This window comes from Crinia signifera, chromosome 1 (assembly GCF_055691185.1).
Source record: "Crinia signifera chromosome 1, ASM5569118v1, whole genome shotgun sequence".
NCBI lineage: Eukaryota > Metazoa > Chordata > Amphibia > Anura > Myobatrachidae > Crinia > Crinia signifera.
Genome location: NC_139217.1, coordinates 389,497,778 through 389,519,517, shown reverse-complemented (window position 1 = coordinate 389,519,517; position 21,740 = coordinate 389,497,778).

Genomic DNA, 21,740 nt, shown 5'->3' with positions numbered 1-21,740 from the left:
TCTACAGCTACCTGATATGGGTCAATCAACACACACAACAGAGGGTCCTACATTATCCATGTTGATAAAAATATGGATTATAATGGGCCTTATTCTGGTTGGTGCGTACATTTCCGTATACTTTCGGATGGCATTTTTTAGCCGTCTGCGCATGCGTGGGGAACGCTATGCGCATGTGCCACGCATGGTCTCTGTACTTGTACTCACTAATACCGTACAGAAATGTGCACCGCAATCACTCGGGAAATATGGGCGTATTATGGGCGTCATTCGGAAATACACAGGGGCGTAGTTTCAAAGTGGGCTAAACTGGGCGGAAACATGGGCGGACACGGGGGAGTGCACTTATTTTGGTAGGCGTGCATTCGGACAGCACACCGAATGCTCGCGAACAAAAAGGCAAGAAATATGCGGTGTCCATAAGCAAGTATTGCTTTGCGGACACCACTCGTTTATGCGCTAGGCAATCGGAACGCCTAATCACCGAAACCATTGTCAGCTGAACACAATACAATCCACTCCTTTACTCATTACTCATTAATTACACGCTTGTCACAGCTTCAATTGGAAGCATTGCAGCTTAAATGGACCATGACTAAATACACACTTTTACACTGCAAATAATGAACACAACTTAATATTAAGAATACAAATACACATGTCACTTCTACATGTATCAATTAAACCACACATTTGGGGGAAACAAAAATGCATTTATTAAAGGAACGTATAAAATAAATTACAAACTGACACAAATTAAAAGGTACCATTGCAGGCATAAAAGTAAATAATATATAATAAGTACATGTATTGTAGACATACATAGCCACAGCAGAATCATTAGGAACACATCAGGTGGCTTCACAACAAAAGTATAGCACCAACACTTCAAGTACAGCAGACAGTAATGCTAGCCGAAACAGGGCAACAGGGGAACCAAACATGACATTCGAAACGAGGGCAAATGTGGGTACCCTCTGCACGGAATTGGACACAGGAAGCTGACACACACAGGTCAATGAAAGATTTGGGAAGACATAAGGGTGGAGATTAATGCGGACACAAGTTCATTTGCGGGCACGTTTGCCCCTGCCAGGCTCCTTGCCACGTGCAGCAGCTCTTCTGCCACGGCCACGGTCAGATGCGGGCTCAGGTGGAGCAGATGCTGGTGAGGGGTCTTCCCCCTCTGGCAGCAGGGAGTGCTGATGGTGGGAATGCACCAGAAACGGATGACATTAGGACCCTATTGCTGGCAACTAGCTCCACCATAAGCTCATTATGGTGGAGGAGGAGGTCGTTTTGCCACAGGGCTTGATCAGACAGCACCTGCAGGCTAGCAGCAATTGATTGCTGGGTGGCAGCCATAGCCTGCAGGCTCCCAACGATACTCTGGTGGCTGCTGACCAAACCCTGCAACACCTCCTCGGTCCTACGCACCCGCTCTGATGCCAACTCTCCCTGCTGCTGAATATGGGAAAGCACCTGCCCCCACGTGGTCAATTCAGCCTCGGTCAGTGGCTGCTGCTGCTGCACGGGCCTGGTACTGGGGGCAGGTGGCACAGACTCCTCAACCTCCTCAAGAGATTCTTCACCAAGCGGTGGGGATGCTGGTGAAAGAGAACATTAAAATTACAACACATTCCATGCAAAATTAGAACCAGCTACTTATGGCATGGCAAATAATTACCTTCAAGCAAAGAAGCCATGACTTCCGCTGGGGCCTCGCTGTCCATGGTGCTCAGCCCCCGGACCTCCTCGACTGCAATGCAGCACTCTGCCATCACTTCCAGGGGGGTGAGCTTCAGCTTTGTTGGCATGGGGCCAGCCCCAGAGGTGTGGCTGTGTTCCCACCGCTTGGTCAATTTCTTCTTGAGGTTCGTTTTGAAGTCGTGCCACCTGCAATCAAAGTTTACATATTAATACATGTCACTCCTCATGTTTGCTGTAGCACCCATTGCAATCTGCAACAGATTACAACATGTGCCTCATGTCACCAAACTTACATTATAATACATTTGTAAACCAACCCTTAGAAGATACACTCACACTCACCCTACAATAACTATCAATTAAATGACATGGCAAACATGTCTGTGCCTCCAAGCAACGTGACCACCCATTTATCAACTCCATCTAACATCTAATGTAAACATTACTGGTGTTGTACTGCTCAAATGTAACACACATGAACTTGCCTCTTCTTAACGTGCTCCGTCTCACGAACTTGTGGAGCCACTGCTTTAATCTCCGCCGTTATGTCCTCCCAGATCTTCCATCTCCTTGTGTGTGTCAACCGGTCCTGTGGACACTCGATCCAATCCCGTGCGCGGGGCACCAGGATGGCAAGCTCCTGTGCTTCGAATGCCATGTTTCTGGTGGCTGGTTCCTCTGTTGCACTATCTCGGCAACGGCCACGGCCACTGGCACGGCCACGGCCACTGGCACCGACACTGCCACGGCCACGGCCACTGCCACGGCCATGGCCACCTGTCGCTGTACTCGAAGTGCTGGGCAGGCTACTCTGTTGGGAAGCCACCTGCTGTGTTCCCAATGATTCTGCTGAGGCTGAAGATGGGCCAGCTGCCGATTGGCCTGATATTGATGGCCCATCTGGCTGATGTTCTCCCAATGGCTGGTCTGGGTTGACATAGGTGGTGCTGGAGTCCATGTTGGCAAACAGCTCCTGCAACACCTGGTCTTCCTCTGTATCTGAGCCAGCCATGTTTGCAACAACATTGCATTTGTCTAACACAAATTTATATCCTATTTCTGTAATTGGCGTACATCAGCGACACCCTGCGTTCCATACGGCCGCATTCCGTACGGCAGCGTCGACCGTGCGGCGCATAGGCCACGCCCCTAGCTGCTGGAAAAAAAAAACTGGCAAACTTAGTAAGTCTGATTTAGTAGGTAATTGCAGATTTCTACTCCAATGACCAAATAAAACTGAGGTCAGACATGAAATGTATATGTGAATGTACATCTGTACTGAGCACTTGTTTGTTATGTAGTACAAATGACACTAGCCATTCCATATGTAAATCCAATCCACCACTTAGGCAATAGTAATCAGTGCTAGCATCCAAATCACATGTGAAAGGTCTCCAAATTCAGCCTTGATGCTAGCTACTTTTCATTCCACATCTCTAGTGTGGCCCAGTAGAAGGTAAGTGTACACATGGCACCATGGCCTAATATTGGGAAAAAGGTCTGGCACTATTTGCTATGTTTCTGCTGCATAGCTTTCACTATAAAAAAGCAGTTTAGTACCTTGTGGAGTTAGGTGTAAGTGGCTAGTGATGCAGACTATTTCACCTGTTGCTTATACCCATGTTTGTTGAATGTAATAGATTATATAGAATGGGTTCCCAACTTATTTGACACTGTCTGTTTAGGAGATAGTAAGTAATGGCATGGTCTGCTCAACTATGCAAAGGTACAGCAAGTGTGGGTTTGCGATGCAATGGGTTAGCCGTCTGTTGTGGCGCATACACGCTGTTACTGTCAAAATGAACAATAAAGTTAATACCAAATATCACTCTGATCAACCAATGACAGGACATGATTGCTTGAATTGTGCCATTGCTAAGATGGCGGCCTATGGCAGAGCAGTACCATTTTCAGCTGCGGAGCTGAGGACACTGGTCTCCGTTATGGAGACCAGGCTGGGGCGGGCGGGCCCATTTATCACTAATAGGCAGAAGCGGAATGCCTATGCAGTGGCCCGCTGGCGCATATACGCCCGCACACAGGTGCGGCGGACCATCGCTCAGCTGGAGCGGCGGTGGTCAGACCTGAGGCGTCGCCAGCCGGATTTGCTCCAGCAAATCAGGGCCAGGATTGCGAGATGTGAGTGTTTATACATTAATTGGCCATTTGTACATGATTGCTTACATGACATTATTTAAGCCAATAAGGTAACCAGCCTGATCATGAGTTAAACATGGCATACACTATATGTGTGGTACTTCCTGTTTGACACCCTGTTATGGTGATAAAATATGTAATTGTGTAGGATTAATGTTTGTGATGCTTACAATGGCCCAAATGTCACAGCATAACTGCCATGTTACACCCTGTGTTTTCTAAAAGCCACTAAGGAGCTGATTGGCTGTACATTTATCAGTACTTATAACCTTTGTAGTTATAGCTTGATAAGGCTTAATACAAATGACCCCTAATTGGCACTTTTTTGTTTTTTCACAAACACAGCACGGGAGCGAGCAAGACAGGCCTGAGAGGAGTCAGAGGCGTCCCAGGCCCAGGAGAAGGCGGAGGAAGCTATGGCCGAGGAGGTTGTAATTGAAGAAGGGGTGGCGGAGGAAGTGGAGGCAGAGGAAAGGGAGGAAGTGGAGGAGGAGGTGTGGGCAGTGGAGGCAGAGGAGGTGCCATTGGAGGACGAGGTGGCAGATGAGGCGGAGGTTGCAGATGAGGAGGAGGTGCCAGATGAGGAGGCCCCAGAAGAAGAGGAGGCCTGTGAGGTGGTGCAGGCAGACAAAATTGGTATGTATAGATAAAGAATCAGTATTCCTTTTGTCATCTACTATTTGCTATGTAGCACTGGTGATTCAATTGTGTTTTTAAATACTATAAAGTGATAAAACAAACTGGGTAGCAACAGACACACTTAGGGGTTAGATAGGGTGCCCAAACCATCCCTTTCATCCAGGAAACATATTAATGGCACAGGTTGTGGGGATGGCTTTTAGGTCGATTTTAAGTGCCACTGAACCTGTGTAGTTAATCTGTATCCTGGAAGAAAGGGATGACGTGCTCATGTAAGGGTTACATGTCCCTGCTGCAAGCGTACAATCTGTAGCCTCATATAGGTGAGTAGAGTTTACAGGTGATTAATTTTACAAAACTAAATTCAGTATGGCATAAATGGAGTATGGACAGGCGTGGCTTAGAATGGAGTAACAAGTGGTCAGTGCCCCTGGGCCCTTCTCTAGCTAAACCCCCCCTGCGGTCTGCATGTATGTTTGGCACCATAATTGTTGGTTGATTTTGTCTTAGTAATGATTTTGTGCATGGGAGTGGGTTAGTGCTGCAGCTTCACCTAACTGGCATTATGACAATGATTTCTGGAGCAGACCATCAGCAGGCAAGCCATGCTTGATTGCACAAATGTACTGAGCATTCCTGAGAGTTGACTAAGTCCCATGCCATGCTCCATCATATAACAGACACTGAGCGCTTTTTAATGAGTTGGGATAGGTGCAGCGCGTGACATGCTTCTCAGAGCTTAGTCATGGGTGGGTTTGGATTCAGAAGGAGCACTATGACTGTGAGGTGTTCTACAGAGTAAAGGGTAGAGGGGAAAAAACAGGCTTTCCATGTAGTATGTATGCATGTATGTATAGCTGTATGTGTCATATATATAGTTATATATGTATATATATATATATATATATATATATATATACACACACACCTGTCACGGTGCATGTTTAAAATTTAGGTATGACTATGTTAAATGTATGCATGAATATCATTAGTAATTTTACCATTTTACCATTTTTAATATGTCCACAGATGAGCCAGCCCAAGCACAAGAGGGTCTCCGTGGGGCCCTCTTACGTATCCGAGGCCACATGCGCCAGGTCATGGCTGAATTGGACCAGCTGCTGGATGGCGCAATTTAATTTAAAATTATTTTTTTATAAATAAAAAGTTTTGTAAAGTTAATAAATAGTTTATTACAGTTCGAAGTTGTCTGTGTGTTTTTTTAAAATGGAAAAGTATATGTGTAACTTGTTTATAATCTTTTAAATAAGCAAAATGTACATACTGTTAATAGATGTATGTTATGTTCACATGCTGTAAGGGTTAATGTGTGTAATGAATGTAGTAGTAATGTGTTTCAGTATATATTAGGATTTAATTGATTCAAATAGACAATAATCCCTTTTTAATGAGGTTGCCTAATTGCATAAGTGGATCATGTGATCGCTGTGTGTGCTCAGAGAAATAGTGTTGTATTTAGCGTAAATACTCCGCATCGGTGCGTACGGCCAGCTTCCCGTACGTTCTGACGCGGTAAGACCGTGCTTACGCTGTAAGATCTGCAGAATCTGTACGTGTCCACCGAACACGCAAGGTTTGTATGTCGTCCGTACACACGCCCTGTTCTTAAAGAGTGAGTCCGTCCGAATGCGGGGGCTCAATGGGCGTTTCTACGGACGATGTCCGCATAGCGTTGCGTGCGGCCTGCTCCGTAAGAATTCGGGAAAGTACGCACCGATCAGAATAAGGGCCATTGTGTCTGACTACATTGGTGTCCTCAATGACTCCCATTATATTCAACCCTCAATTTATAGCAGGTCTGGTGGGGCGGCTGCCTCTTGGAAGGTAAGAGGCATTACCAGACTGTGTCATTTGTTGCATAATGGTTCATTAAAAGAATTTCAAAGGATGAAAGTAGAATAATAACTAACCAATTTGGATTACTGGTTTTATTTACAATTACAACTTTTGTTTCATCTTTGGGAGGGCCCTCTGCCTGCCTATGTTTAAAAAGTTGTTTATTCAATCACCAAAAAAGGGGCATTTTACTTCTAACTTATATTAAATTATTTTAAAGACACTATTACCATGTGATTCAATATATTAGGAGTTATGGTAATTAGATTTTTCTCATAAAGGGATTATTGGGAATTGTGAAAGAATTTACAAGGCAACCAGTGCTTGCTCAAATAGTATGGAGGTAGTAGAGACCCAATATAAAGTATTATCTAGATGGAACCAAATACCAAGTATGCTACACAAATTCTCCACAGGTGTATATCCTCTCTGCTTGAGATGTAGTAAGGACCAGGGATCAAAAATGTATATACTGTATGGTGGGATTGCCCTATAATCACGCAATGCTACTACAATAATAGAAACCTGACAAAGGAGATACTACATTCCCTTGACGTTTGGTTATTATCTTATTCTGGTTTACCTATCTTTATATACAGTAATTACACATACTGTAAATAATGTTGCCACAATGGTTATTCAGGTGTATTGGTTATCACATTCTACTACCATATGGGATTGGTGCCAACATACAGTATACATTTTCATATGGCTGTAGATGGCATATATTATTGTACTCCTGAGAAACATGGGCTTTATCAAAATATATAAAGGTGGTGTTTGGAATTATATCCATCCGAGCCATATAAGGCTTTGATACCTTTGGACCAGATTTGACCAAGACATAGATTTAGTTGATTAGGGCAGCTTTAGCTATGACACTTTCTTTCAACTCACACTATCGACTTTCTTGGTTCTAATATTTTTATCAGAAGCCCCCTGCCAGGTGACCCTTCTACAGTCTTATTTTTCCCCTTTCTCTTTTTTCTGCTCCATCCTCATTTTTTTTTCTCTTAAGACTCAGTTATTTTACCAATGTACCATTGAATTTCGATTGATCCTTAAAATCATAAAAATGTTTATACTTACATATTAATATATACCATTGTTTCCAAATTGTTTTATATGTTATGTTATGTTGAAAATGGTGATTAAAAATAAAGAAACTATATATATATATATATATATATATATATATATATATATATATAGCTTGCTGTGGGCGGCGGCACTCGGTCCAAAATGGAATGAAAGGTCAGGAGACTGTGTAGTTAAACACCAACGTTTCAAACCTCTGCGGGTTTTTTATCAAGGTGAGCAAAAGACAACAAAACACAGTGACAAAACATACCTTTATACCGTGCACCTCCGTTCACGCGACTCCCCGGCGTCCCCTGGCGCTGTAACGTGAGGTCATCCTGGATGGAAGCCGACGAGTCCCGCGAAGGGCATCCTGTATTAACAAGTGCGAGATAGACAAAAAATGAATGAGTGAAAAAATACCATAATAACGTGCTGTGCATAAGAGTATCAAGTGTAGGACCAGCCCACACCCATACATGGTGAAATATGCTTATATATAAGACATTTTATAAAACATTTTATAAAGACATTAAAATGACATATACGTGTAAGTGAAAAAAATAGAAAAATGGAAAACTTCTGCATTGCGGATTAATGACATATCCGCTGGACCATCGGGATTAGTCTAATGCTGTAATAATCCCTAAACAATGTTGAGTTAAAGAAAACACAGTCGACCAAGATACACATGTAACAATGGGCTACACACAATCAGCCGCTACACAGACTGTGTCGACTTGCATACTAAACTTGAATGCAGTCGGCATGCTGATAAACAGTGTCGACATACACGTCAATACAGCTCCTGCTGACACCATTGTACGCAATATTTGTAAAAAATTATTAGTAAAAAATTACAAGAAATGTGACAATCCAGAGTGCTCATTGAGCCCTCTGGGGGATAATGTATCTAGCCGGAAGATCCATCGGCTCTCCGCTCTATTTAACATTAAACCCCTATTTCCCCCCCGTTTTAGTGGGGGAATCTGTTCAATGATTTTGTACCTCAGGACAGATATTGTATGCCTGGCTTGTACAAAATGCCTGGCTACAGGCTGATCGCTTGTGCCCGACAATAGGGCATGTTTGATGGCTGACCTGTGGGCAGCGGCTCTCTCTTTAAATGGCCGGATCGTTTTGCCCACGTAATGTTGGCCACATGGACAACTGATCAAATAGACCACGTGGTCCGAATGACAGGACACACGTTGTCTAATTTTGAAGGGTTTCCCCGAATAGGGGTGCCTAAAGGTATCCCCAACCGCCATAAAACTACATGTAGCGCAGCCCGTGCATTTATAGCACCCTAATTTAGGGGTGCCTAAAAATGTGGATCGTGTCGGGTCCATACTGTCAGTGATGTCATTCTTCACTAGATAGTCTTTGAGATTTTTCCCTTTAGTATACGCACACATCAATTTGGAATTTTGAAGGGACCGCAAAGCTGGCTCTGTGCGGATGATAGGCCAATATGATTTGGCCATTTTGCTGATGGCCTGACTACTGGGATGGAATGAGTTGACCCATATAAAATGGTCACCCTTCTTACGGCTAGATGGTGACAGGGCTTGTTCCCTGGACATGGATAAAACCCGCTGTTTGGATTTTAGTAACTCCACTGTTTTATACCCCCGGATTTTAAATTTATCAACCATGGTAGACAAAGTTGTTTCCAGCTCTTCGGGGTTGCTGACAATCCGACGTGCCCGCAACCTTTGGGAGAAGGGAAGACCCGCCTTGAGGGGAGTAGGATGATGGCTGGTAGCCATCAACAAATTATTTCGATCCGTGGGTTTACAGTATAAGGCCGTGGAAATGACGCCCTCCTGGTTCCTAATATCCACGTCCAAATACTGTATGCTCTCTCGGCTCATGGTGAAGGTCAATTTGACTGGCGATGGTGAGGCATTATGGTTAAAGATAAGCTGCTCAAGGAGTTCACGGGGACCTGACCACAAGATCAGCAGGTCATCTATGTACCGTGTGTACAGGACCAGATGCCTGCTGATCTCGGGGTCCTCAAGGAACAACGTATGCTCCACCTGGAACATGTAGCTGTTGGCTAGCGACGGGGCCACCGAGGACCCCATCGCACACCCGCAGCGCTGTAAATAAAATTTGTTGTTAGACATAAAGAAATTCCTTTTAAGTGTCAACTCAAGCAACTGTACAAATAGGTCTATATCAGGGCCTTTGTACAAGGGATTGTCTGTTATCAACGATCGAACCGCCGCGAGCCCCCCCTCATGCGGAATACATGTGTAGAGGCTCGCGACGTCCACCGTGCACAAGAGACACCCCTGTGGTACCTGCCCAAGTTGTTGTAATTTAAGAAGTAGACTGTTAGTGTCCTTCAAATAGGTGGACTTCCCCTGCACGCAGGGCTGTAAAAAACTGTCCAAAAAAATGGATACAGGTTGATAAAGCGACCCCCGGGCCGAGATGATGGGTCGACCCGGTGGGTTACTGGCATTTTTATGCACTTTAGGTATAGTGTATAACAGTGGAACCACTGGGAATTCCGTAGTCAGAGCTGTTTGAATGTTGACATCAATGTGTCCACGTTTAACACCTTCAGCCAGAATACAGTCCAATTCACGCTTGAATTCGATGGACGGGTCTTTATGAAGCGGTGTATATACATTGACATCTGATAGTTGTCCAGCGATTTCCTGTAGATAATCTGAGACATTTTGAATGACCAACCCGCCCCCCTTGTCAGCGGGGCGGATGGTTATGGTGGTGTCAGAGCTGAGCGTTTTCAGAGCCTTCCACTCTGATGTAGAAAAGTTGGAATTAGTGTCCATGGGGGATGACAAAATAGCGGCAGTATCATGTTCAATGAGTCTATTAAACGTTTTAATAGAGGGGTTTACCGACATGGGCTCAAATTTAGATTTCTTTCGAATTGCTGTGGGTAAAGGTTCCGTGGTAGGTAACACTGTTTCCTTATCCTGAAAATGCTCTTTTAATTTTAGGAGACGGTTCAGTTTAAATTGTTCGATCTTGATAAAAAATGGGTCCGCTTTGTTTGTCGGAATAAAGTTTAATCCTTAGTAGTAATAGTAGAATAGTTAATAGTTGAACAAGATGATCACACAATTGTAAACTGAGACAAAATTCTCCCAGACGGTAAAAAAGCGAAGGTGATTCTTAGGTAATGTTAATACAAACGACCAGAAATCCACTGGTTGCTGTATATAATATACAGAATGATAGCACCTCAGGCTCTTTTAAGCGAAAGAAACGGCCTTCAAATATTATGCGTATAATTTTTTGCTTGACAAGTCCACAGTTGGTATTTGTGATCCAATAGATGGGGTGTACACTGCTCAGCTCCAATCATGAGAATCATTCTCATGTTTGGAGCTGAGCAGTGTACACCCCATCTATTGGATCACAAATACCAACTGTGGACTTGTCAAGCAAAAAATTATACGCATAATATTTGAAGGCCGTTTCTTTCGCTTAAAAGAGCCTGAGGTGCTATCATTCCGTATATTATATACAGCAACCAGTGGATTTCTGGTCGTTTGTATTAACATTACCTAAGAATCACCTTCGCTTTTTTACCGTCTGGGAGAATTTTGTCTCAGTTTACAATTGTGTGATCTTCTTGTTCAACTATCGCATCAGGCCCCTGATGAAGTCATGCAAATGACGAAACGCGTTGGGCTTATGGGCGTATTGAAACACTTGTTGTGATTGTACATTATTTGTATAAAAAGATATAATTTTTATTGTGATTCACTGTAATTGTACCAAACCTTTATTGTACACTGCTATGCCCTTAGGGCAGTTTTATATTAAATTGTTTTACTTACTTGAAAGATTCTGTTCAATTAGGAAAGGTTAAGCGCACCCTGAAACCCCCCTTTCTTTCCCATATATATATATATATATATATATATATATATATATATACAGCAGGTGGTGCTCCGGCTCAACTGGGGCCCCCATGGGGATACTCTGCTCTGGTGCCTTCCCAAAAGGACTAATCCATACAACCACGAAATAAATGGGCGTCACTCAGAGACTTGAAGATCAAAAAGAAAGTGTATTCGGTACACAAGTGGATCTACGTTTCGGGGACGTGCTCCCCTTCGTCAGGATACAAATACAGTGTACAGTATGCATTTAAATAGTGTCTTACCTGTCAGGAACAGATCACCTCCCCGCCCCACGGCAACGCCGCCCGCGGCTCCGTCTCGTCTCTCCGCTTCCGCTTCCGGTCCCGGGTGACGTCAGTGAACCCGGCGGCGCTGGCATGGCAACTAGGGACGAATCACAGACCCCGATTAGTTGTTGTGTAAACAAAAAACGTGCTTAACAGGAAGGAGCTCTATGTAATAGAGATCAAGTGCACACAAGTGGAGAAAATCAAAACAGAACAAATCAACTAATATTGCAGACTCGGATATTGGTGAACGATGTTACGTGCGTGTATAAAACTAGCCAAAAATCGGCTATGCCTATAAAAATGATTAAAAGCACCAGACGGCGCCATACTAGCAGAGGTCTAAGTAACAGCATGATGTAACTATGTGCACACCAATATTTAGTGTGCTGACATGGCTATTTAGCCTACATACATAGATGCAACACAAAAACATTTTTGGGGATAAAGGCGGACATGAACAATAAACTGAATAGTGCAGCTGTAAAGAGGTTATAAAAAATGTATTAGACCAGATGACTCATTCAATCCTTTGGGGCGCAGGGTGTCCAGACGAAAAATCCATCTGGACTCGAGTTGTAATAATTTTTTAGAACGGTCCCCGCCCCTGATGGATGGGGGTACATGGTCTATTATTTTGTGTTTAAGAGTGGCCATCCCGTGCCTAGCCTCTACAAAATGCCTGGCAACAGGTTGATCTCCTGTGCCAGTCTGTAAAGCCGTTCTAATGGCCAAACGATGTTGTGCCATGCGGGTCTTAAAGGCACAATCCGTTTTGCCTATGTAATAAAGCCCGCAAGGGCAAATTATTGCATAGACAACGTACTTAGTACTACATGTGAGGGGCCATTTAATGGGGAATTTTTTCCCAGATGCAGGGTGACTGATGGAATCCCCTGTGGCCATGTAGTTACATGTAGTGCACCCCAGACATTTATAGCAACCATTTTTCTTAGATAAGAAATTCCTAGTGTTGGGCTTCGTTTCCCTAATGGTGGTTTTAACTAGGTAATCCCGAATACTCTTGCCCCTGGTGTAACTGGGCATGAGTCGGGCATGCTTAAGGGTTTTCAAGTCAGGGTCACTGGTAATGATGGGCCAAAGTTCTTTGGCTTTTTTAGTGGTGAAATTAGAGTTGGGGTTATGGGCATTAACCCAGGGAAAGATCTGATCCTTGGTTTCTCTAATGGGCCTATCTTGCAACAGGACATCCCTAGGCACAGCTTCTGCCCGTCTTCTGGCTGCTGCTAGTGCCTGGATGGGGTACCCTCTGTTTACAAATTTTTGAGACATAACATCTAACTGTGAGTTTCTTTCTGGGATTTCGCTGTTGGACCTGTTTTTTGGACCTCCGGATCATTCTGAAGGCAGGCCAAATTACCACTTGCCTGTATTCCAAACCCACAGACCGAAACACCATGCTCAGGCATAATAGTTTTCACCCCGTTTCCACCACCAGGGGACTGCCTTACTCCCAATACCTGAGAGTGTGCAGGTCCAACAGCGAAATCCCAGAAAGAAACTCACAGTTAGATGTTATGTCTCAAAAATTTGTAAACAGAGGGTACCCCATCCAGGCACTAGCAGCAGCCAGAAGACGGGCAGAAGTTGTGCCTAGGGATGTCCTGTTGCAAGATAGGCCCATTAGAGAAACCAAGTATCAGATCTTTCCCTGGGTTAATGCCCATAACCCCAACTCTAATTTCACCACTAAAAAAGCCAAAGAACTTTGGCCCATCATTACCAGTGACCCTGACTTGAAAACCCTTAAGCATGCCCGACTCATGCCCAGTTACACCAGGGGCAAGAGTATTCGGGATTACCTAGTTAAAACCACCATTAGGGAAACGAAGCCCAACACTAGGAATTTCTTATCTAAGAAAAATGGTTGCTATAAATGTCTGGGGTGCACTACATGTAACTACATGGCCACAGGGGATTCCATCAGTCACCCTGCATCTGGGAAAAAATTCCCCATTAAATGGCCCCTCACATGTAGTACTAAGTACGTTGTCTATGCAATAATTTGCCCTTGCGGGCTTTATTACATAGGCAAAACGGATTGTGCCTTTAAGACCCACATGGCACAACATCGTTTGGCCATTAGAACGGCTTTACAGACTGGCACAGGAGATCAACCTGTTGCCAGGCATTTTGTAGAGGCTAGGCACGGGATGGCCACTCTTAAACACAAAATAATAGACCATGTACCCCCATCCATCAGGGGCGGGGACCGTTCTAAAAAATTATTACAACTCGAGTCCAGATGGATTTTTCGTCTGGACACCCTGCGCCCCAAAGGATTGAATGAGTCATCTGGTCTAATACATTTTTTATAACCTCTTTACAGCTGCACTATTCAGTTTATTGTTCATGTCCGCCTTTATCCCCAAAAATGTTTTTGTGTTGCATCTATGTATGTAGGCTAAATAGCCATGTCAGCACACTAAATATTGGTGTGCACATAGTTACATCATGCTGTTACTTAGCCCTCTGCTAGTATGGCGCCGTCTGGTGCTTTTAATCATTTTTATAGGCATAGCCGATTTTTGGCTAGTTTTATACACGCACGTAACATCGTTCACCAATATCCGAGTCTGCAATATTAGTTGATTTGTTCTGTTTTGATTTTCTCCACTTGTGTGCACTTGATCTCTATTACATAGAGCTCCTTCCTGTTAAGCACGTTTTTTGTTTACACAACAACTAATCGGGGTCTGTGATTCGTCCCTAGTTGCCATGCCAGCGCCGCCGGGTTCACTGACGTCACCCGGGACCGGAAGCGGAAGCGGAGAGACGAGACGGAGCCGCGGGCGGCGTTGCCGTGGGGCGGGGAGGTGATCTGTCCCTGACAGGTAAGACACTATTTAAATGCATACTGTACACTGTATTTGTATCCTGACGAAGGGGAGCACGTCCCCGAAACGTAGATCCACTTGTGTACCGAATACACTTTCTTTTTGATCTTCAAGTCTCTGAGTGACGCCCATTTATTTCGTGGTTATATATATATATATATATATATATATATATATATATATATATATATATATATAGCCGGATTGAAAAGTAATGCCTCCAAATATAAGTTTAAGTTATAAAGGCAAACGTAATGCCTCCAAATATAAGTTTTTTATGTGTGATCTTATTTGAAAACTTCATCTTGTACATGATAACTCAGTTTATCCTCTATGTAATACACTATTCAGTTTTCACTTTCCACACATGTGCGCCAACACTTGACGAGTTGGGCAAACCCCAGAGAAGAAAGCTGGTGGTTGTTGAAACCAGGAATGAATGGCAGCTTTCACCTTGTTATCAGAGTTGAAGTGTTGACCCTAAAAGTGCTTTTTAATCTTTGGGAAGTCCTAGACCTAATGGATGCCCATCCCCATCATCATTGGGGGTCCAAATCAAATGCCATTTCATGTGGTTTATGGTCAGAGGAAGGTAGCATTGAATGGAGTGATATCAAACTGGTATATTACACATGTGTCCTAACATAGAGAAACCTAGACATTTGAAGAAGGGCATTAACTCAAGAGAACAGGAAGGAGATTTTGATTTAAAAAAAATATTTATTTTGGAGATAATAATAGGATGAAGGAACATTATGGCGAACATCTTATCTCTGCAAATGATGTGGAAACTTTACCTTGTACATAGTGAAATCTATCAATCTTAATCCCCTGACAGAAAGAGGCATAATTACTCAGAGGAAACAATGGTTTAGTCCATATTTAGACAAAGGGGATGGATATGGAGAAAAGTTCAAACATCCCAATTATAGAGTAAAATGGACTGAAGGGATAGAATAGACCAAAGCTAGTGTGACAAGTAACCAGACGATTCTATACACCATGTAAACAAAGTAAATAAGTAAAGCGCCCAACAGTTAGGATAAAATTTCAGCAATTTATAATGAGTTTTTACTGGTTTGTTGGTTTGTCAAACGAGTCCATTAGCTTTCATTCACTTCTCTAGATGTGAGACATGTAAATAAAATAAAAGGAAATTTTAACTTGTTTTATAAAAAAAAAAAAACAGGACTACACATTGTTTTGTTTATTCCTTTTCCTCAAAAAGGCGGTTTCAGATATTTTCACCATGTAAAAAATTCAGTGCTGGTGATGTAATTGGGGCCAAGTTTGTACTTAAAACAGCTCTTTATGTTTGCGCATATTTTGTGCTGATTTAGTTTGGTGAGTTATAATCATCAATATTCAAAGTCACTTATAACTGCACAGTTACAGCACATTTGTAACAACTAAACATTATAAATATGATTTCTAACCATAAAAATTAGAAATATACTTTGATCTGTCAATATACTGTACAGTACTGTACATGCAATTTTGTCCCTGTTAAATTCATCTTATGTGTATTGCTATGCTAATCAGACCCTTTTGCTGATTAAAGTGATATACAGCATTCCTGTATTTTGTATGTAACTGCGACTGGCACATTTAAATTAAGATAGCTAGGAATAGTGGGGTGTATTAGGATGGATAGCTGCATCTAGACCAAGACAGCTAGTAGGGTGCCTAGTGGTTGATGAATGGATTATGTGTGCCACGGAGGGGATTGAGGGTGCCCCAGGGCCATCTTATCACATGGGCTTAATGGGCAGCTGCCCAAGAGCCCCCCAATTCTTAGGCCTTTGAAGCAGGGGCAGATTTGGCTGTGAGCATCTGTCTCCTGAGCCACTTGGAAGGCAGTAGAGAATATCAGAGTGGCCAGGCAGCATTCTTTTCCTGCTTCCTGGCCTGCAGCCAGACAGTGAATGGCTGTCAGCATGCTAATTGGTGGATGGCTGGAGCTATATCCACCAATCAGAGAGCAACATTCATATCCTGTTTTCCAGCCTACAACCAGACAGTGAATGGCTGTCAGAATGCTGCTTGGTGGATGGCTGGAGCTATCTAGTAATCAGAGTGTTGACAGCCATTCACTGTATGGAAGCAAGTGGAGAGATGGGGCAGGACTGCAGGATGGGCATGTTATTATTTGTTATAAAATCCTGTTACTGGGTGGGTAGGGGCCCAAGTGCTTTGCTTTGCCCAGGGCCTACAATACTGTTAAGATAGCCCTTGGGGAAATGATAGATATTGCTGGGTAGCTGTTAGGGGAGTAGTACTACCAGTGTGGGGAGTGGTTTGAGGGAATTGTGGGACTTGTAGTGTCACATGTAAAAGTAGAGTCAGGTATTCATGGATCTTCTAGATTTAGACAGCTAGGAATAGTCTATGGAGGTTGGTGAATAGCCACCTATAAATTTAGACACCCCGCTATTCCTAGTTGCCTATATCTAGTCTAAATCGAGTGTACACCTTGTATCCTTTGCGAGAAATAAACACCAATGAGAACATGGTCACCATTTTCAAACTCACTAAGCCAAGACAGCGACTGAACCACATGATCTGTAGTGAAATAGTGATGCTCAGTGAATTTCATGTGTTTTTTCCCCATGATGCAGCTCTCCGGCTTTACAACATGCCAACTCTGCATTGGCTGCATTCGTCCTGGATGCTCAAACAGCCTGGTGAAAGTGTGCGGAAAAAAATACTCATACCACTATTATTGTTGCTGCTGTGTTTTCCTTCTGTCCAGCAGTAGAAAAGTCTTAGATACTACTGATGCCCAGTGCTTGTAGTACTAGCACAAGTTGCTGTGTGTATTGAAAGGAGCCTTACAATGTAAAATATCACCAGCAGGAAATTGATAACAGAGCAGAATTCTGCATTATTTTTTAAAAGTTTTCCAGGTACTTATATATTAGTTGGGTGCCCACTAAGCTATTTGCTTAGTTTTCCGCGTATGCTCGCCATGCTTCGGGCTTGGTGGCTCGTTGCGCTCGCCACACTATATAAAATCAACTCCATGCCGACATTAGGCTGCTTGTCAGGCCCTGCTACAGTACCTGTACTTTGTATTCTGTAGTACCATATCCATACCCTCCAACTGTACCGATTTAGCCGGTACAGTACTGTTTTTTAATGGTCTGTAACGGCTAAATCTAACTGTACTGAATGTACCATTTTTTTTGTATCCTGCTCCTCCGACTCTGGGATTTGTAGTTTACTAGTTGTAGTTTCTAATTCCTTCACCGATGGCTGCTCTACCAGCAGTTGGAGCAGAGTGGGGGAGTGGCTGGCCAAGACTACATCTCCCAAGGTGCTCTGCGGGGGGATTTAGCGGGACCGCATCCCCCTGCTCACACACATGCATACATAGGGCGGAGGTGCTGGGAACGACAGACGCCGCCTGCAGCAGTAAGGGTATTATGTTGCTTTGTAAACCTCCTGTAAAGTATATTCTAGTGTTTTTTGTACAAGTGTTAAAAAAACATTTACTTTCTTACTAAAAAATACAGTAGGTGAAAACATATCAGCAGTATGGGAGCATTGCTAGGCTTGGGCAATAGAAACGACTAATTGGCTGTAAAGCAGTATTTTTACCAGGCATATGCCTGATTTTATGCCTATGTTCTTTCAGCCCTGATGCCAGGTACCTGTAAGCATTAAAATTGGATAAAAATGCAATAAAACAGATCAAACTGACTTCTATGGCACAATTCCCCTCTCTGCATTGACATTATGTTGTGCTGCCCTATTTCCAGAGTGTCATGTTTCATTTACATTTCATTTCATTCAGTTGAGTGAAGTCAAAGCATACAAACATGTAAAAAGAGCCTTTAGAGAATGGGATGCATTTGTCATGGGTTGTGACCACACCCATTTTAATGGAGACCATGCCTACTTTATAAATGGCCACACCTCCTTCCAAAAGAGTACCAGTTTCCGCCCTTCAGATGTTGGAGAGTATGCATATCCATCCGCAGCTACTCAGCACTGTACTGTAGTTTCCATTAGTAAAGCCACTCAGCTGTGAAGCAAAATAATTACATGCTGCGAATCCTCTCATGCCCTAGTAAGATGTGGTACATCTTAGTGTGCCTTAGCATGCCATGCTGATAACGCAGTAGGAAACTTGTTTGACACGACTGCAGCAATGATGAGCTTGCCTACATAAGTAGTATTAAAATTAGTGGATCTCTCTTCTTATACACAAATTGTAATTGTTTGTTGAAGATTATTCCACCAGAAACCCAGAAGCTTTCCCCTACACTATGGAGGTTATTCTGGTTGATTTGTTCGAATGCAAGTCAACCAAACCCCGCCTTGCGTGTGGCCTTGTCATTCATTGGCAGCCTGCGGGGAACACCCACATCATTCTATGGTCGCCAACCATCAAATGATGTGGAACATGCACGCATATCTAAGGTTACTCAGAGCAACCTTTTTTTTTTTAATCAAGTGTTTTTTTATTGATTTTTTTTTCAGATTACATGTAATACAATGACATATCTAATTTAACTAAACTAAAAGAAACAAAAATAATAAAGACATACAGCTTGAACTTTACTTGTGTGGTACATTATTCCAGATTGGGAACAGGTTAGCTTATATCAGTTATAGTGGTTAAGTACAGACATTTTCACAGTAGTACTGAACAGAGATCGTGACCGGTGTTGCGCACAAAGGTACCCAGGTGAGCGTGGAGACAGAATCTCTAAAGGGTTCAACCGAGCTCTAAACATATGTTGAGGTTTATTGGTTTTGTAAATACAGGCGGGGGGGGAGGGGGGAGGTCACAGGGAATCACTGACATGGGTCCTGCAGATACAGGGCAGATGACTGCCACAGGTTCCAGATTTTATCATATTTCCGCATACAATTCCTCTTGGTGTACATAAATCGTTCATGAGATATGGTAGTGTTAACTGGGGCCACCCACATAGCATGGGACGGGGAGGAAGAACCCATCCAAGTCCTGGCTATACATACACGGGCCAAAGTAAACAGGGTATTTACATAAATTCTATGGCATTTAGGAAGCAGCTCCTCCAACTCCAGCCCAAAGACACAGATGCGGGGATCAGCAAGTGGGACCTGTACACCCGTATCCCGGGCACTAGCCAGGACAGTCTCCCAAAAGGAGCGTACCTGCGGACATTGCCAGAGTAGGTGCCAGAAGTCCGCATCTGGGATCCCACACTTGGGACATGTATCGGACCCAATGCCCCCCATCCTCATTAGCCTATGTGGAGTCCAATAGACCCGATGCAGGATATATAGCTGGATCTGTTGAAATCGTGCAAACGCCGTGGCCTGCCTGGGTGAGCCCAACATATGAGACCATTCTTCATCTTCAATAGGTCCTATATCCACCACCCATTTAGCCCGCAGGCCTTCCAGCTGGTCTACCCCAGAGAAGGTAAGAAGAGGAGAATACAGAGCAGAGACTTTTCCTCGGTCTGGTAGCTTACTGACCAGTGTACGAACTGGGGATACAGCAAGTGCGGGCACACTCCCCCTCCACTGTGCACCTACTGCATGCCTAAGCTGAAGGTATTTATAGAAGTACTGTCTTGGTATCTTGTATTTGGTTACCATTTGCTCAAAAGAATATAGTGTTCCATCCTGAAAAAGGTGGCCCATTTCAGAGACCCCAAAGGAAGTCCAATCTGAGCCCGACCTTAATTTACAAAGTTCAGGAAACTCCCTGTTTCTCCATATGGGGGAGGAGGAGTCCACAACTGGGTCCCCCCGTATGGTCCCCACCGCCGCCCATACCCTGTGGGCCTGTTGCAATAGAGGAGGAAGTATCCCTAGCGTGGTTTTAGCCAGAAGAAATTGCAGGGGTGTAAACGACAGGTTTGCCCTGCGTAGTAAGGCAGTGGGCAGGTTCCCGTGGTGTATTGGTGTGACCCATTCAGCTAGTTGGGCCAGTTGCGCTGCCAGGTAATATAGTTTAAGATCTGGGAGTGCTAGGCCTCCGTCATATCTAGATCGGCATAGAGTCTTAGCTGCCACCCGAGAACGTTTGCCCCCCCATATAAAGGAAACTATGTGTCTGGTTATAAGTTGGAAGTGGGAAACAGGAATATAAACAGGTGAATTTTGAAGAATATACAAAAATTTGGGCTGGACTGTCATCTTAACGAGGTTCACCCTACCCGTCACCGATAGTGGAAGCGTCTGCCAGGTGCGGGCCCTCCGTCGTAGATGGTCAATCTGCGGGGTCAGGTTCAGGGATACAAATTCAGCGGGGGAATGGGAGATCTGGATACCCAAGTATTTAAATTGCGTGCACCACCGTAGGGGGCAATTATAAGACAGGGGCTGTTGTGTAGTAGGGAGTAGAGGGAATACCACCGACTTATCCCAGTTTATGCCTATCCCTGAAAAACTGGCATATTCCGTCATGAGGGCAAGTAATGCCGGAAGGGAAGAGGTCATATCAGATAGGTATAGGATCATATCGTCTGCGTATAGTCCAATTTTTTCCTCCGTATCTTCCACCTGAAACCCTTTAATTAGGGGGGATGCCCTGATATAGCAGGCCAGTGGCTCCACTGCCAGTGCAAAGAGCAGGGGTGACAGGGGGCACCCCTGTCTAGTTCCCCTGCCCAGGTTGAAGGAGGATGTGGTGAAGCCATTAACCATCACTCGGGCAGTCGGCCCGGAGTACAGTAATTTAACCCACGATAGGAAATTTGGGCCTATTCCAAACCTGCTCAGGACCTCCCACAGGTAGCCCCATTCTACTGAATCAAAGGCGCGGGCTGCATCCAATGAGACCACTACCGCGTCGTCCATTCCCCCCTGGGCCCACTGCAAATAGGTAAAGAGGCGACGTAGGTTAAGGGTTGTCGATCTACCAGGCATAAAGCCGGTCTGATCGGCATGTACCACCTGAAGTACAACCGTGTTTAGACGCATTGCCAGTAGTTTAGCCAGTATTTTGACATCAGTGGATAATAACGAAATGGGCCGATATGAGTCAGGCGACAACGGGTCTTTACCAGGCTTTGGAATAAGGGCTATCAGTGCCTCCGCCATAGATGCAGGGAGAGATCCCTGCCTCAGCAGATGATTATAGAGGGCCAGCAGTCTGGGAGCAAAGAATGTTATGTGGGTTTTGTATAATTCAATAGGTAGCCCATCCACCCCCGGGGACTTAGAGTTGGGGAAGGCCTCGACTGCCGCCTCAATCTCCTCCAATGTGAGGGGGCTGTCTAATAATTCCCTAGAGTCAGCGTTCAGAGTGGGGA